Genomic DNA, 14,427 nt, shown 5'->3' on the forward strand with positions numbered 1-14,427 from the left:
AGGTAGATGTTGCAGATGTTCTTAATGAGCCAACAACATTATCTGAGATTGAGCCAGAACCCGATCTCTGTGATGGTGATGGTTCTTCTGATGATGGTGATGGTTCTTCTGATGATGAGATAATACCTTGTAAACCTGTTGTACAAGGTGAACAACCACTTCCAGAATACAACACTAGGGGGTTGAAATTCTTTCGCAAATTACCAAGTCGTCCTTCTGGAGTATCTGATGATGTTGTTGATAATGAACACAGTAATTTGTATTGGGATGAGAAAGAGCCGCATCGGATTGTGTTGGGAACAAAATTTGATTCGAAGCTTCATGTGAAGACTGCTATAACTATGTGGAGTTTGTGGCAGGAAAAACAGTTTAAGGTCGTCGAGAGCAAATTAAGAAGGTGGCATGCCGTATGCAAATTTCCTGCAGGAACGACAGCAACAGGTATTGGCATCATCAGCACCACCGACGCTGAAAAAGCAAGGGAATGTAAGTGGGAGGTTTCAGTTACTCAAAGGGCGCATGACGATATGTGGGAAGTTAGAAAGTGGGTGGGGCGACATACTTGTGTAGGCCATCGTGCTAACAGAGATCATGCTAACTTCTTATCGGCAATGATTGCTCTGTGTATTCGACATCATGTGCGACAATGTGCCGATTTCAAGGTCTTCTCAATAATAGCTGATATTCAAGACAGATTTGGTGTGTCAATCACTTATAAGAAGGCATGGTATGCAAAGAGAAAGGCTATAGAGTTTGTATATGGTGGATGGGAGGAATCATTCAGGCAGTTGCCAAGCTACATGTTTGAACTCCAGTCACAGAATCCGGGCACAATTGTTGAATGGAAGCACAACGAGCTGTTGAGTCAGAGATGTACAAATGTGTTCAACTATGTTTTCTGGGCATTTGGGCCTGCAATACATGCTTTCCAGAAGGCCGCACCGGTGTTAACAATAGATGGGACTCACCTCCGAGGAAGATTTAAAGGTAAGTTGCTTGTTGCTTGTGGTTTTGATGCTAACAAGACATGCTTGCCTATTGCATATGCTGTGGTGGATGAAGAAACCAATGACAGTTGGTCGTGGTTTTTGGATCATGTAAGAACTCATGTGGTGAAATACGAGAGGAAGGTGTGCATTACACGAGAAGGAGGTGTGCATTATATTCGCCGGAAAATGCTGAAAATCGACCGAAATCATCGAAAAACGGCGGAAATCGCCAACACCCGTGACCCCTTGCTTCTGCTTCTGTTCTGTTTTGCGCCTTCTGCCCTTTAAAACCCGACTGAAAGATGCATAACGTATATGCGTCATTAAAGAAAGACGCACAACGTATATGCGTCACCACGTAAAGACGCATAAGCGTTATGCGTCGTTGTAAAATGCAATATTTTATGCGTTTCCACTTTAACGACGCATCATCGTTATGCGTCTTTCGGTAAAGATGCATCTCCTTTATGCGTTTCATTAAGAGTGACGCATAATGCTTATGCATCACTCCCTGACTGGGAACAATTCTATTCTTCTTCATTAAGATGGAATGCAATGACAAGCCTAGAACAAAAGAAGAATTCTCCCTAGATGTGGATAAAGAAACATGGGATATCCGAAATCATGCGCTGGATTTTTTCCACCCGGAAGAGGAATATAGTAAGTTCTATTTTTAATTTCAATTGTATATATACTGACTTTTGACGTGTGATTTAGGGCTCCAAATTTGAATTTTTTGTGAATTTATTTTGGTTATTTTGGTTTTATTGTTGTTTTGCTTGTTTTGGTTTGATTTTTTGTTTTTTTTGTACGATTATTTTGGGAATTTAGGGTTTTAATTTTCTGATTTTCATCGGTCTTTTTGTGCATTGACAGAGGAACATCTTGGATGGTTTTCCATTGCTTTCCATCATGGTGGTTCTTTCTTCTTTACCAAGGAGGAAAAAAAGTATGTTGGAGGGTATTTGACCTTCTTCGACTTCTGTACCATAGACCAATTCGACCTCGTAGACCTCTCGAGCATGATCTTAAAGTTGAAGTATGATATGAAGATGATATGTGAGTTCTATTACTGTGATCTAAAGTACAGTCATGACTGCAACAGGGTTTTAATAGGCAGCCCTTTGATGCCCATTATTGAGGAGCCACATCTATAGGATTTCCTCAAAGTGGCGTCTACTTCGACAAAGCTAGTTCACATGTATGTTGTTGAGCTAACCCGAGCGGCGGCCTTACTTAAAAAAAATGAAAGATGAAGCCGAGGAGCTTCTCAGATTCAGAGCGTCGAAAATCCCACGAGTCATCATTGAAGAAATTGAAGAAAGCGAACCGATTGTGCCAAAGCGTCAACCGAGAAGGAAGAAGAGGCAGGACGATCATGTGCAAGGGGACCAAAGTAAGCCTTTGATAATTGGCTGGTATGATAGGGATATTGAGTTCGAAGAACCAATAACAGGAGTTGGAGGAGATGTTGGAGATGTTGGAGGAGGAGATTTCCATGGACACGTACAAGAGGTAATGAGTTGTGATTTTTATAATTGACTTAGTACTCTATTTGTGATTTTGATTTCGTATACATTTTTTTTATTATAGGATGCCCGCACACCGTCATGTGTTGAACATTCCACACCGATTGGTCCAAGTGACGTAGTTGACGAGCATCCTACTGAATTTGAAGCTGTAGTGGATCAACCTGATGGGGACAGGGCCGGATCATTTGTCCATGAAGAAGATGTGTACCAACCCGTCATGGATGGTGAACCACAGTCAGACATTAGGGCCGACGATGAATTCTTTCCGATTCTTGAGGACATTATTGATGAACTGCTCATGTCCGAGGTTGACCCCCATGTGCAAGGACCAGCCCTAACTGAAGCTGCGAGAGAAATAGTTGATGGAGCTCCCCAACAGTTTTTTCAAGATGATTTATACCGTCATGCTTTCGAGTATGCTCTGGATGGATGTCATCTTCATAATGAGGGATATACGAACGAAGATGAAGATGATGAGGTCGGCCATTTTTTATCGTTGGCCAACATGTGTCGAGATGAACAGTTGTTCACCTCATTTTATGAGTCATTATGTCAGCCACAACAACCGGCACAGAAGCATCAGGGTGATGAGCTGGAGACCGGACGACAGGTTCCTTGGGAACAGAATGGTGAAGACAGTGGAGGCAGTGGAGGGTCAGGGTCCAACAAACGGCGAAAGCACTCAGCTGTTGTGGACAAAATAACTTTTCTTCCGAACCAAACCCACTGTGTGAGCAAGAAACAGTGGATGAGCTTCAAGATCTACAAGATCTAGAGGATTTGGAGGGGTTGAGGAGGCGGGTGGTAATGTACACACCTTTCAAGCTGACGAAGGAGCTTCCAGTTTGGAAGCCTGGTGATCACTTTAAGGATCCAGATTTCTTCTACGAGGTCATGCGGCAGTACGCGATTATGACCAGTGCATGTGAGACAAAATGATGGAAAGAGAATTCGTGCCATCTGTAAAGGCAAGGCATGTGAGTGGTATGTGTATGCAAGAAAAATCGAAACCCACAACAACACTGATTATGTGGTTGTGAATATGCAAAGGGTGTTAGAGTTTGTATACTAGAAATCACCTTTCGAGTGATTGAATACTGTTAAAACTCTTATTTTATTTTCCAAATGAATAAACAAATTATTTTTGTCATAATGTTGTTATGTTTTACATTTAATGGATGTTTATTGCATATTTAAATGTATAAGTAACTTAACAAAGTCTAAGTCTTTGTTTTAGTAGACCGGTTGTGGGCGTCGTTCACTTTAAGGTAACACGGTCAGTTCTAAACAAAGAAAAAGAATAATTTCACAACCTAAATAGGCTTAGACTACCTATCGTGAAAGGTTGCAATGTCAGTCCGATTATTTCTAAGCCTTACTGAAATAAGATGACGTTGGTGTGGTATAGCACTGAATGGATCTAACAGCGAGACAGTCTTTATGCTATCTACTGAAAGACGAGGTCTCGTAAATTATTTCTCAATCAATGTACGTTAGCATTGAGCATACGGTATTGATTATGCACTACTTTGACTTACCAAATGGTGCGGATTTTTCGCAACCCAATAAGCCTGGTATATTGGGTAGTGGTGATTAATATTTAGCGGTGCTAGGATTGCTATTATGTTGAATCGTGCGCGAGGTGAGTCTCGTTTGATAACATCCTCAAGAGAAGCTTGAAATAAGGTTTTATTATTCGGAACCTAGCTAGTTGGAGTTTAATTACTCTATGAATAGTAAATAAGATTTTCTCGCTGAGTCCTCTCTTGGAATAAATAAGATATTAATTAATTAAGTCCATAGCAGACAATAATTAATTAATGGATGTTTTCTATCTTAAGCGCGAGAAATAAATATAAAGTATTGGAAACCCGAAGTACTTATAATTTCGGATTTGGATGGGGAGTGCAGTATTACTTCTGTAGTGGCTGCTCGTAATATTCCAATTTTAAGCTTATATTAAATTGGGTTTAATTTAATTAGTAAAAAGCTAATTGGAGGAGCCCATATCCAAAGCCTTCCATAGATCCCTGACTGGACCCAATATGTGACTTATTATAAATAGGAGAATAAAGGAGATAGAAAACACACTTGTTTTTCTCTCAAAATTTCCGGCCCCCCTACTCCTAGTAGAGGTCGAATTTTTCTCCTCCGTGGGAAAGGATTTCTGTCTTCTCTATTTAAGTCCTAGTGCGCTGGTGAGATCAGCCCACCCTGATATCAGTTCACAGGCCGGGAACCAGTCAGAAGATCCGTGGTTTTGTACTAAAGTTCTTCACGTAGAGAAGGCGCTAGCTATCTTTGATTCTTTGGAGAATCATCAAGGTATAATGGCTAAACCTTAGAAAAGCATGTTTTAGGTTTCAATTAATTTAAAACATGTTATTATTTGAGTTATGAGCATGATACATGTGATAATTACGCGAATAGAATTTGTCTAAATAATCCGCTAAATAGATCTGAATTATTATGTAATTGATTTATGTGAGCGCTTCCGCTGCCAACCCCTACAATTGGTATCAGAGCCAGTCTTTGGCTCTGATTATTTGGATTTAAATTTCGCGAAATTCATGTATGCATGCGTTTTTGTTTTCAAAGCATGTTCTTGCTTTAGTTGTTATATTTTTATGCATGATGAACTCAAGAACTATCAAAACAAAGAACTCAAATATTTGGAACGAACGAGACGTGCGATTCATCGGCGCTTGCGCCGAGATGAATCGCGCGACATGCGATCCAATTAGGATTGTCGAGCGAGTGGGAGCGAGGGAGACGATCACCCGGCGACACGCAGACGAGGAAGGACTCGTGCGCGCCGCCGGTGAGACCGCCGGTCCCGGATTGCTTCGGTAATCGCACCCGATTGAGTGGGAGTAAGGAAGCGATCACCGGGCGACGTGAACACGAACATGGGCTCGTCCACGTCGCCGGCAAGACCGCTTCCGATCTTCTCCAGAATTCTCGACGAACGATGGTGCCGGCCGTCGACGGAAGCCGCTGCTCGTCCGAGAGCAGCGGCGGTTCTACCGATCCGGAAACCCTAACCCTAGCCTAAACCCGAACCCTAGTCGAACCCTAGCTGCATGACGCCGGACCGGTGCTGCGCCGCCTTGAGCGGATGCGGCTGGTTCGAGCAAGGTCGACGGTGGCGGAAGGGATCGGCCGGAGGATCGCGGGTCTAGCCGCGTTCTGGTCGGACACGATGAAGGGTGTAGTCGGCGTTCTTCACGCGACGGAGAGGGAGAAGGAAGCAGCCGCGCGGTCGCGCGAGCTGCCGGTGCGAGCTGGACGGCGAACTCGCCGTTCCGGCGAGAATCTCCCGACTGATTTTTCATTGTTCGTTGTACGTGCCATCCTCGTACGACGAGATAATGATGAAATATTAATTTTAATGATTATTTGATTTCTAAATTAAAAGATATCATTAAAATATTATTATTTAATTGAAATAAAATATTTGGGAAGATTTCCCTAGATTTTAGGAATATTTAGATTATTGACCATATCTAGGGATATCTTTTAATCCTAGATGATGTGGACAAGAATAATTTAATAGTTTCCTAATTATATTATATATCTAGAATCCTAATTAGGATAGATATGTAGGATTTCATTAAATAATAAAATATATTATTCTCTTCTCAATCTTAATAAGGAATTAATTTAAGTTTATTTATTCATGTCCGTAAAAGATATAAATAATTAATTATTTTAGATAAATCTTATAGAAGACATGAATATGGATTAAACTTTAGAAATTAATATATTATCCTTTAATAAGATATTTAAAAGATTATAAAAGATTTAATTATCCAGTCAATTAAATACCAACAAAATTTAATTAAGCCTTTAATCTGCACTAAGGCTAAGGATAATTAATGAAAAACCATAACTTAAATATCTAAGCGATAATTACGAACTAAGTTTGTATATGGTCTCCATCGATTGGTCCACAACTTATGAAGCTAATTTCTAATATTATCGCCACCCATGCTGTGGGGACAATAATCCTAAGAAATAGCGAGTTCATATAGGTGGACTTCTCAATTGTAAATAGTATGGACTAGAAAGTAGTTTCCAATATTATCGCCACCCATGCTGTGGGGACAATAATCCTAAGAAATTACAAGTTTTAGAAGTTCAAACAGAATTTACGAGATAGCTTGGTCTTGTTATCAACGCATGAGCATTGTTATGGGAGTGTGTTGTAGAAACGAGATTCTGTAATGCTAAATCTGATGGTCGTGCTTAGGCAACATTAGGCGGCCATGCCGTGCTGCGGTCTCTGGACTATTCGTCGGTGTTGTGACCAGTAAAAATGTTAAAATTTTAATGCGTATTGACCTCTGCTTGAGGGTACAAAATTTTAATTTTACAGTTGTGAGAATTTGAAAAGTTTTATGGTTTAATCTACTCAATTTCTTCACATAAGTTTATGACAAATAGTAAATATTCTGTTTTGCAGTGCAAACTAAATCGTCAACATGTCACTCAATCCTCTTTCTGCAATTCTTAAAGAAAACAAACTCGAGGGCCAAAATTACATAGAATGGAAACAAAATTTGGACATCGTTCTCACGGCTGATGAGTACAAGTTTGTGCTCACTACTCCACGGCCCCCAGTGTCGGCGGCTAATGCCGCGCAGGCAGCGCGAGATGCCCATAGACGGTGGCACAAGGCGAATGAGATGGCTAAGTGTTATATGTTGGCCTCCATGTCAACAGTGCTTAGACATCAGCATGCCGCCATGGCAACTGCCACCGAGATTATGGAAAATCTCACAAATCTTTTTGGTACTCAGAATCGAACGGCTAAGTCTCAAGCCTTTCGGAGTATCATGTGCAAGTCTATGAAGGAAGGCTCGTCTGTGAGGAACCATGTCCTCGAGATGATGAGCCACCTCAATCAAATTGAGGTTTTGGGAGGCGTCATTGATGCCGAGTCCCAAGTTACTATTATCCTTCAGAGTTTGCCTCCTAGCTTCCAGCAGTTCAAGCTCAACTTTGAGATGAACAAAAGGAATTACACCTTGGCTGAGTTGTTGACTGAACTTCAGTCGGCAGAGGATCTCATGAACCAAGCTAAGGCTGCGATGGTTAGTTCGTCACATCGTTCCTCTGGCCCTAGGCCTGGCGCAGGAAAGAAGAAAGTGACGAACCAGGTCGCACCTAAGGAAGCTAAGGGAAAGAGAAAGAGGAGGTCGGGAAAGAAGCAAACCGGAAAGTGTTTCAAGTGTGGAGAGAAGGGGCATTGGAAGCCAGATTGCCCTAAAAGGAGCAAGGCTACAGGTATGCACCAAGCTCTAATTGTTGAGTCATGTTTGGCTTCGACTTCTTCTCATACTTGGGTTATTGACACTGGAGCTACTGATCATATTTGTTTTGATCCTGACTTAATGCAGGTGACAAGACGGCTATATGATGGAGAGATCGAAGTCCAGCTGGGCGACGCTACTAAAGTGGCGGCCGTAGCAGTGGGAGACGTTTATTTGCGTTTTAGTAGTGATAGATTTTTGGTTATGAAGAATGTTTTGTTGATACCTTCTTTTAGAAGAAATTTAATTTCAGTTTCTAAATTGGTTTTTGATGGATATTCAATGTTTTTTTAATGACAGTTGTGTTATTAAGAAAGATGGTTCTTATATCTGTCGTGGTATCATGGAAAACAATCTGTACACAATCATGATTAGAACTCAATAATGCATCGAAAATTTCAAATAAAAGAAAAGAACCTTCAAGTTCAATGAACGAAACGTACTTATGGCACCTTAGACTTGGTCATGCCAACCATAAGAGGATTCAAACTCTCGTGGATCAAGACCTTCTTAAAGGCCTAGATACCGAATCATTTTCCACGTGTGAATCCTGTTTGGAAGGCAAGATGACTAAGAGACCTTTTAGGGTGAAAGGTAATAGGGCCAAGGAAGCACTAGAACTCGTTCATACTGATGTGTGTGGACCAATGTCAACCGAGGCAAGAGGCGGCTTTCGTTATTTCATCACTTTTATTGATGATTACTCGAAAGTTGGATATGTTTATTTGATGCGCTTTAAGTCTGAAGCTTTTGACAAGTTCAAGGAGTTTAAGGCTTATGCGGAGATGCATCATGGAAAACGTATCAAGAGCCTGCGATCTGATCGCGGAGGCGAGTACCTTAGTGCCGAGTTTTTGGACTATTTATTAATAGAGGGAATTGAATCCCAAGCGACTGCGCCGGGCACACCCCAAGTAGAATGGCGTAGCTGAAAGAAGGAATAGGACCTTGTTGAACATGGTCCGATCGATGATGAGTTATGCACGACTGCCCATTTCGTTTTGGGGACATGCCTTGCTTTCCGCGAGTCATATTTTAGACAATTTACCGTCAAAATCTGTTCCTGCTACTCCATATGAGTTGTGGACTGGGCGTAAGACCAATCTAGAACATCTCAAGATATGGGGGTGTCCAGCTCATGTTTTGGAAAAGGATCCAACTAAGCTGGGCTCAAGGACAGAGGTATGTTTGTTTATAGGGTACCCCAAAGGTTCGAAAGCTTATGAATTCTATAGTCTCCGAGACAAGAAAGTCATTGTGAGTACTCACGCGACATTCTTAGAGGAAGATTTTTTTATGAATCATAAACCCAAGCAGTGAGGTAGCTCTTGAAGAGCTCACTTCAGTCGCAAGTTCCATTAACCAAGAACAAGTACCTATAGTACAACCAATTCCCGAACCTTCAACTTCTACACCTAATATTGTAGTGCCGCGCCGCAGTGGGAGGGTCTCTCATGAGCCCGAAAGGTACATTGGTTTTGGGAGAATCTATGGATCACTCCTCGGACAGCAATGTACTAGATCCCTAGAATTTTGCAGAGGCGCGGGCGGATGTCGATCATTGCGAATGGGTGAAAACAATGGATTCGGAACTACAATCTATGATAGACAAAGACGTCTACGATTTGTCCGTCCTACCCGAAGGCTGTACTGCCATTGGGAGTAAGTGGATATACAAACGTAAATGTGGACCCGATGGACGAGTTAAAGTCTTTAAGGCAAGACTAGTGGCTAAGGGGTATACCCAAAAGGAAGGTGTCGACTACGACGAGACCTTCTCCCCGGTAGCCATGCTCAAATCGATCTGGATACTGTTGTCTATAACAGCTTATATGGATTGGGATGTATGGTAGATGGACGTTAAGACTGCGTTCTTGAACGGTAGTCTTGAGGAGACCATCTACATGGAACAGCCCGAGGGTTATGCCATGAAGGGCAAAGAACACATGGTTTGGAAGCTTAAGAAGGCCATTTATGGCCTCAAGCAAGCATCTAGATCATGGAATCGGTGCTTCGATCAAACTGTTCATAAGTTTGGATTCGAAAAATGCCCTAACGAGAGCTGCGTGTACAAGAAGGTAGAAAAAAGGGAATGTGGTGTTCTTAGTTTTATATGTAGATGACATTCTTCTAATTGGAAACAATAAAAAGATATTGTCATCGGTTCGAACTTGGTTGTCAAACCGGTTCGAGATGAAGGATATGGGAGATGCGGGACACATCCTAGGTATCAAGGTCCTTAGGGATCGTGAGAAAAGGATGTTGTGCTTATCCCAAGAACCCTACATCGACATTGTACTTAGTCGTTTTAGCATGCAAGATGCCAAGAAAGGTTTCTTACCTTTTAGACATGGCATCCATTTATCTCAAGAGATGTGTCCTAAGACAACATCTGAGATAGCAGAGATGAGAAGGATACCATACGCTCGGAGGCTGCAAAGGAGGCTGTACGGCTCAAGAACTTTCTTATGGACTTAGGTGTGGTTACGAATCTTCCCAAGTATTGTGACAATTCTGGTGCTGTGGCTAATTCGAAGGAACCAAGAGCTCACAAAGCGAGCAAACACATTGAAAGGAAGTATCATATCATCAGAGATATAGTGCAGAGAGGAGACATACAAGTGGTCAAGATTGCGTCACAGAACAACCTGGCAGATCCTTTTACTAAGGTATTGGCGGTCAAACCGTTCGAGCGCCATGTAGAAGGAATGAGAGTTCGACTCGCTCGAGACCTCAACTCGCTTTCAGTATAAGTGGGAGAATTAGACGTAGAGCATTTTTTGTATACTCGAAAGCTGTTTTGAGTATAAGTGGGAGATTGTAGAGTTTGTATACAAGAAATCACCTTTCAAGTGATTGAATACTCGTTAAAACTCTTATTTTATTTCAAATGAATAAACAGATATTTTTGTCATAATGTTGTTATGTTTAACATTTAATGGATGTTTATTGCATATTTAAATGCACAACCTAAATAGACCGTTGTGGGCGTCGTTCACTTTAAGGCAACACGGTCAGTTCTAAACAAAGAAAAAGAATAATTTCACAACCTAAATAGGCTTAGACTACCTATCGTGAAAGGTTGCAATGTCAGTCCGATTATTTCTAAGCCTTACTGAAATAAGATGACGTTGGTGTGGTATAGCACTGAACGGATCTAACAAATGAGACAAATTAGCCTTTTATGCTATCTACTGAAAGACGAGGTCTCGTAATTATTTCTCAATCAATGTACGTTAGCATTGAGCATACGATATTGATTATGCACTACTTTGACTTACCAAATGGTGCGGGTTTTCGCAACCCAATAAGCCTGGTATATTGGGTAGTGGTGATTAATATCTAGCGGTGCTAGGATTGCTATTATGTTGAATCGTGCGCGAGGTGAGTCTCGTTTGATAACATCCTCAAGAGAAGCTTGAAATAAGGTTTTATTATTCGGAACCTAGCTAGTTGGAGTTTAATTACTCTATGAATAGTAAATAAATTTTCTCGCTGAGTCCTCTCTTGGAATAAATAAGATATTAATTAATTAAGTCCATAGCAGATAATAATTAATTAATGGATGTTTCTATCTTAAGCGCGGGAAATAAATATAAAGTATTGGAAACCCGAAGTACTTATAATTTCGGATTTGGATGGGGAGTGCAATATTACTTCTGTAGTGGCTGCTCGTAATATTCCAATTTTAAGCTTATATTAAATTGGGTTTAATTTAATTAGTAAAAAGCTAATTGGAGGAGCACATATCCAAAGCCTTCCATAGATCCCTGACTGGGCCCAATATGTGACTTATTATAAATAGGAGAATAAAGGAGACAGAAAACACACTTGTTTTTCTCTCAAAATTTTCTGCCCCCCTACTCCTAGTAGGTCGAATTTTTCTCCTCCGTGGGAAAGGATTTCCGTCTTCTCTATTTAAGTCCTAGTGCGCTGGTGAGATCAGCCCACCCTGATATCAGTTCACAGTCCGGGAACCAGTCAGAAGATCCGTGGTTTTGTACTAAAGTTCTTCACGTGGAGAAGGCGCTAGCTATCTTTTATTCTTTGGAGAATCATCAAGGTATAATGGCTAAACCTTAGAAAAGCATGTTTTAGGTTTCAATTAATTTAAAGCATGTTATTATTTGAGTTATGAGCATGATACATGTGATAATTACGCGAATAGAATTTGTCTAAATAATCCGCTAAATAGATCTGAATTATTATGTAATTGATTTATGTGAGCGCTTCCGCTGCCAACCCCTACAAAGGGATCATGCTCACACATGCTCGCATGTGACATCCATGACCCAAAATATATATTTTTACATATTTACGTATTTTTATTTTCATTAATTGCATGATATTATATTGAGTGGATATCATATAATATAATATTTAATTGTTTATGATAAGGAAAAATAGTTATGTGTAGTATACATATGTACGAAAAATATGTATAGTTATTTAGCACTCATTAGATACATACATATATTACATATATTTTAATAACTTGATATTATTGTGATGTTATGTAAAATTGTTTCTTTATAAATATGCAAAGTTAGTATTATTGATTATTTGTTACAATGTAGTGCAACATATATTTGTGTTATAAACGATAAATATATGGACTATTTAACTATATAATTGTTGTTATGCGTGTGCATGGATTGGTGTGAAATTATTTACTTATACTTATCCTAATAGTTTGTAAAAAAATACTAGTAAAATTCTTACGAAGGGCACGTGTGATGAGTATAGGAAAAGCTCTTATTTTAGCTTAGTCATAGACTAAATCGGTAATTGTCGTATATATGGCAGCCGAAACAAAAGTTCTTAGAAAGAAATAGGGGGAGAACGAGAGCTATGCGTGGAAATAGATTAAAGATGCGGAGGGTAGATTAGTAGATGGAATCAAGAGCTCAGTTAGATAACCTATCGTATCCATGTGTGTATAAATCACACTTTTAATTTTACATGTTTTATGTGTTTCTTTGCTAGGTGTTAAATAAAGTGAATAATTTGATTATATGTGACTCTGATATAGTTATGTGTTATTTGATATTAATCGTGGAATATTGAATATGTGAGTGGTGCTATGGATATATTTTTATATAGCATTAGAATTATTTGCATCATTGGATTAAAGAGGATATGTGACAGTCTTGCCCTGGGTTCTACGGGTCATATTCAATGATAATGGACCTACGGGTCAAAGAAAAATGTGCAAAGAGGGGCCTTTGTGGAAAGGTCAAATCAAAGAGGGGCCTTCGTGGAAAGGTCAAATAATTAAAAGGGACCTTCGGGTCGTATATAATGGAAATCCAAGGCAGATACCAGGCTTGATCTATCACAGAATAATAAAAAGAACGAAGAGACATATGCATATGAATATTAAATTGTTTATGATATTTATTACTTCCGGTGATATATGTGGTGAAAGAATGTTTTTGGTATTTGTATACACTGAGTTGTGGCTCATATAAACCACTAATATTTTTTAGGAATAAGATATTAATGATGTGTGGGTTGATATGAGTTATAGTTATTATAAGGGTCGGCGGCTGACGCATTTTTGGCAACCTTCTCCTCCTCATCATTTTTGCATATAGATAAATATATAGTATATAGAGTTATGAGAGGGTCCCACTACAGTTTAGAATTTTTGAAATATGTACTCGATAAATGTTGTTGGTTTTTGGAATTATATAATATGTGTGTTTTATTTACTTGACAACGCGGATTACTTTTTTTTGAAATTTTGAATTTATTTATTATAAGTAGTTATGTCAGAGGGGGTTGGGTGTGACATCGCAAGTGTTGGAACAAAGATGGCTCACAGCGAAGTGGCTGGCTGATCGTTACTTAGAGAAAATCAAAGCCAATCCTCACATTCCATTGTCTGCAATACGGCAGTGTGTGGATGAGGAGTTCGGCCTTAAAGTTGGTAGGATGAAGGCATATCGGGCAAGAGACACCGTATTAGAAGGCATTTTTGGGAAGGAGGGACTCCAATACCGGAAGTTGTTCTACTACAAATCCGAGTTGGAGCGGACACACCCTGATTCAAGTGTGCACCTACACTATTAGAATTTCAGGGATCCTGACACTGTAGGCCCCAGATTCCTTAGGTTTTATTGTTGCTTAGGTCCTTTAAAAAGGGTCGGATGCATTTTTGCCGTCCAATTATCTTCCTAGATGCTTGCTTTTTGCGAGGTATGTATAGGGGCCAACTGATGACGGCTACTGGAATTGATCCCAACAACGATTGGTGGCATATTGCGTGGGCGGTGACTGAGGCAAAGAGCTACGCTAAGTGGAGATGGTTTCTCTCCTACCTAGCCGAGGACCTACAATTGCATGAAAATGCACCTAGATACGTCTTCATGTCTGACCAGCAAAAGGTATGTGTTATGTGCTTTCATTATAACGTTTATACTTCAAATGTGATTTTTTATTTACTTATACTTTGTATGTGATTTAACCTATACATTAATACTTCAAATGTGGTTTTTGAATTACTTTATACATTGTCTGTGATGTAACCTGTACATTAATACTTCGATTGTGATTATAAAGTGTAGAGTTTTTTTACACATGTGTTGG

This window comes from Salvia hispanica, chromosome 5 (genome assembly GCF_023119035.1).
Source record: "Salvia hispanica cultivar TCC Black 2014 chromosome 5, UniMelb_Shisp_WGS_1.0, whole genome shotgun sequence".
NCBI classification, from domain to species: Eukaryota; Viridiplantae; Streptophyta; class Magnoliopsida; order Lamiales; family Lamiaceae; genus Salvia; species Salvia hispanica.